Genomic DNA, 5,130 nt, shown 5'->3' with positions numbered 1-5,130 from the left:
TTTTACATCTATGAATAGGAAATAGCACCAGAAATAAAGCATTCCAACCCCACCCATGCCTGGGTATTCTTTTTTTTTAAGAATTAGCTTTATTTATTTGTTTTTATTTGACCAGAGAGGGACAGAGAAAGAGAAAGAAAGTGAGAAGGCAAGCCACCAGGTCCAGGACTTGAACCACGGTTGGCCATGTGGGAGTCCAGTGCCCTTAGCCACCATGCCACTTGCCAGTCCTATCCCTGTGTCTTTTAAAGACAATTAGATGGGGAACCAGCAGGTGGCGTGGTGGTTAAGGCATTGGACACTCCCACATGGCTGACCACGGTTCAAGTCCTAGACCTGGTGGCTTGCTTTCTTACTTTCCCTCTTTCTCTCTCTCTGAGTGTACCTCTCTGATCAAATTAAAAATAAATAAATAAATAAAATGAATGAATGAATAAAATAAATAATTCTTTTAAAAAATTTTTAAAAATAAAGACAATTAGATAAGTATCGGTGAGATCCTTATGCCTTTAGAAGCTAATATTATTAATTCTCATAACTTTTATTTATCAAACAATGGAGAAAAGTATCATACTCTGAACAGAAGTGAACTCTTTGCCTAAGTAGATGTATCTTAATTCTGTACATTTTGATCTAAAACCAAAGTTTATATAACAATATTCAATTTGAAAGAAAGATTAAAATTCTGGAACTAGCCCCATGGCACAGAAATTAGGTGCTGTGCAGAGGAAAGCCAGATCACATGTGGATAACAGGGGTTAAGACCCCAGCCCATGTCAGCTTCACACCAGGAAAGCACACTCATGCCCAGGATCCTGAGAGTATGAAGAATTGAAGGAAAAAAGATTATGGCATTATGAGGTTCCCTTAGGGAGTGTACATGAGCACATGCCCTCTGGCATTAATTTTTTTGTAATTTAAAAAATGTAGGAGAAAAGGAAAGTGTCCCAGAAGAGAACAGCATCCTCCACATTAGGAAGTTTCTAGGTCAAGGCAATCAGCATTCAGGACACAGAGCCGTGGGTTAGTATCAGAGCAAACAAGCTAGGAATGCAGTGTTTCAACACTGTAATCAAATGTCTTTTATAGGAAATGAATCCTTTGGCTATTTGGCAGACTGGAAATATCTGGTCAGTGTGTTCACACATGATTCACAAGCTTGGTGGGAACAACCCACGCACCCAGTTCAAAAAGGAACAACCCTATTTGGCAACATTGAAAAGGTTTATTTTAACTGGGATTATCCTTTCAGGTTGAGCATCATATCTGAAGGGTTTTCGTAGGTGATGCTTTTAAGTGATAAGTCACCACTTACATGGCATAAGAAAAATATATAATACGACAGTATTTCTAAACATTCCAATAGAGGTATCTCATTTTGAGAGGTTTTTGCTATAGGGCACATGTGCTTGCCAGACAGACAGAGAGATATAGAGACAGAAAGCGAGAAATCACCCCCCAGAGGGGATGGCCATGCTGCAATCCCTTCTCCTCCATTCTCCTCTCGAGATCTTGGGCACGCACGCACACGTGCCCAGCGTGAGTTTTAAGCCACCGGGTCCAGGACATGAACTGCGGTCGACTACATGGGAGTCCAGCGATATAGCCATTACACTAACTGCTGGTCCCTAAACATGTTTTCTTGGTCTTCCAATCTCTCCTTCTTTCTCCTGCTCTCCTCCCTCTTTGTCTGGAAAACATAACAACCTAGTGGACGTATTAGTGGTATCTAGAGAAAACATCCCAGGCAGTAGGTTCTCACTATTTTCTAAAAGGACAGCAGATGTGGGACTCCCTTCTCTGTGTCTTTCTCCAAAAAAACACATACAAAAAAAGAAAAAAAAAAGCGAGAAGGGCTTTTAAAAAAAAAATCGATAAGGTCTTTTTTCTAACCCAAGAGCAAAATCTCTGATGATAGAACTCTTTATAAAGGATCAGTTGCCACAACAGGTGCTTTAGCATTACCCTGGAAAGATTATATCTTCTTATTTAGTGGTGTTTGCAGATGCCATTTAACTCTACTGAGCCATGAGACTTGAGAGAGAGAAAGAGAGAGAGAGAGAGAGAGAGAGAGACCATACTTTGGGCTGAATTTCTCCACATCTGTGTAGCTCCTTCTAGAGAAATGTATGTGAAAGTAAAAATGTCTTCTCTCTGCAATTCAGTGGGTGAGAAGTATTTGTCAGCTCATTTTCCACTGACCCACCAGAAAAACCATGCCCCCTCCTTCACTGCTCCTATCCAAGAGATACTCCGGCCCCTGCCTCCCAGCATAGCCTCTGTGGTTACAGACAGAAATCTTATAGTGGAAGGCAAAAAACATTATAATCTCTTTTTAAAAGACTCTGTACTGGAGAGGAAAAAAACGGAGACTAGGATGAAAATTCATCCAAATGCCCCTACTTAGGCATTAGAAAAAGTGGGAAGAGAACTCTGATGATCATCTCTGTCAAGAAGCAGAATCACATACTGATTCAGCACAGATACTTGAGTCTAGACCAGGTGGGTCTGAAAACCAGCCTTTCCACCTACTGTGAGGTCTTGGGCAAGGTATTTAACCTCTCTGTTTCCACTTCCTCATCTTTCAATAGGGCTATTAATAGCATTTACATCATAAGTTTGAGAAGATGACATTAATAAATGCATGCAAAGCTCTTAGAGCATGCCTGGCACCCAGTAATCTTGTTCGTAGGATCTCATTATGCTGTTTTGAGAAGCATGCATTCTATTGGCAAAACACATACTAGTTAATAAATTTTTTCACTTGAGCTAAATGACGATGGCATAGATACACAAAGCCATTCTGATAACTAATGAAAGTACTAGATTAAGGATAGAGCCTTTCTTTTTCATAGAAAGTTGAGTTACATGTGGCCCAAAGGAAAAAATTCATGCAGGTCCAATGCTTCTATTTCCCAAAATTTGATGTAACTCAGTTCAAAAGGAATACCCTACCACCTATAACATATCAGTCTTCACACTCTGGCAGCCAATAGAAAGAAAATGGCTCAGGAGGAGGAGAGAGAATGGTTTGAAGTCAACCCTGAAAACGGAATCACTTTTATAGAAAATGGAAGTGACAAGACATTTCAGATATAACTGATGACCATTCTCTTAGTACAATATGTTGCCCTTTCCCCTTATTGCCCCAGTGTTTACTGGTGTCAGGATATGTGGTCAACAGACAAACCGGGCACTCTCCTGAAAAACTCTCAGAACTAATACAGTACACCCAACACATCAATAAGACAATTAGACTTGTACAAAAGCCGTAGTGCCTCCTAGGGTCAGCAAGTAGAATGAGCAATGTTTCTTCAATGCCATCAACAGATGGCATAATGGTTACAGCACTGGACTCCCACATAGTTGAATGCTGTTTAAGTCCCAGACCTGGTGGCTTAAAACTCTTACTGGGCATATGTGCATGTGTGCCCAAAATCCTGAAAAGAGAAAGGAGGAGAAGGGATTGTAGCATGGCCATCTCCCCTGGGGGGTGATTGCTTGCTTTCTGTCTCTCTCTCTCTCTGGTGAGCAAACGTGCTCTATAGCAAAAACCTCTCTAAAAAAAAAAATTGACTGAGCTGGGATAGAAGAGATAGAAGGAGGAACAGGGAGAAACCTCTCAGCTTGAGTTCATCAAAGACTTCTGCCCAGCCTGCTGTGAGTGGGGGAGGGAGGAACTGTGCCAGCCTTCAGTAACCAACACTTAGTTCCTGCAATTTCTGAGATAGGCAAGATAGAAGGAGCCACAGGGAGGCCCAAGCCACTCAGCTAGAGCTCATCAGGGACCTCTACCCAGCCTGCTGTAGGGAAGGAGGGGCTGCTCTGGCCTTCAAGAGTCAACACCTGGTTCCTATAATTGCTGAGCTATTAATAAAAGAGACAAAAGCTCAACCTCCAGCCACAATGGGAGTAGAAAGATTTGGGTAAACGGGAAACAAACACCTGAAGACAGAAGACCCTGGAAGAATTATCTCCCCATAACCTCTCTAACAGTAAAAGGAGAGAAATTCCCCTCTGAAAACCTGAGCCCAAAACTCCTGCTGTGGATTCCATACTCCCAACTGCAGTAGAGGAGGGAAACTGGCACAGAGCTAACACACACCATAGGGAAGGGTAAGAGCACACAGCTACAGAAATATACTCCAAAGAAGTAAGAAGACTTGAACATAATACCAAATGACTAAAAAAAATCAAAGGAGAGCTTCAAGAAATAGGAGAAAAACAGGAAATACCTCCCTCTTAAGGGAACATAATTTCTCACCAACAATGCATAAAACACAAGAGATCACAGAAACATCAGGAAAATAATTCATAATGTCTATTGTAACAAAACTCAATGAGATGCAAGAGAAAACACACAACCAATTTCAGGAGATAAAAAAATCCATCCATGACTTGAAGGAGGAACTCCATAAAGACATAGACACACTGAAAAGGAATAAAATAGAACTTCTGGAGATGAAGAATATGATCCAGGAAAACAAAACCTCCCTCAAAAGTATCAACAGCAGATTATATGATGCAGAAGAAATAATGTCTGACCTTGAAAACGAAACCTCTGATTTAGTCCAAGAAACTGAAAAGAATAGAATAATAACCATTAAAAATCAGAACAGCATACGGAAAATCCTACATACCATTGAACAGCCAAATATCTGCATAATAGGTATTACAGAAGGCAGAGACAGGCAAATGCATAGAAAATCTCTTTCGTGATATATTAGCTAAAAGTTTTCCAAATTTAGAGAAGCATATGAACATCCAAGTCCAGGAAATACAAAGGACACAAAATAGATATAATATGAGAAGATCCTGGCCAAGGCATATCACAGACAAATTGGTAAAAACCAAAGTCAACATTATAAAATTGGTAACAGATAAATGCCAAATTACTTACAAAGTTTACGGCATTAGACTAACATCCAATCACTCAACTGAAACAATACAGACAGGGAAAGAATGGGAAAACGTATCTAAAACTCTGAAAGAAAAACAATTTCAGACAAGAGGACTATACTCAGCAAGATTATCTTTCAAATGGGAAAGAGAAATAAAATCATTCCCAGATAAATGCTGGAAGAATTTACCAAAACGAAATCAGCTCTTCAGGAAATACTTAAGGGAATA

The sequence above is a fragment of the Tupaia chinensis genome, unplaced genomic scaffold (genome assembly GCF_000334495.1).
Source record: "Tupaia chinensis unplaced genomic scaffold, TupChi_1.0 Scaffold000477_1, whole genome shotgun sequence".
NCBI lineage: Eukaryota > Metazoa > Chordata > Mammalia > Scandentia > Tupaiidae > Tupaia > Tupaia belangeri.
The sequence above is the reverse complement of the archived record's forward strand: the minus strand, read 5'-3'. Positions refer to the sequence as shown.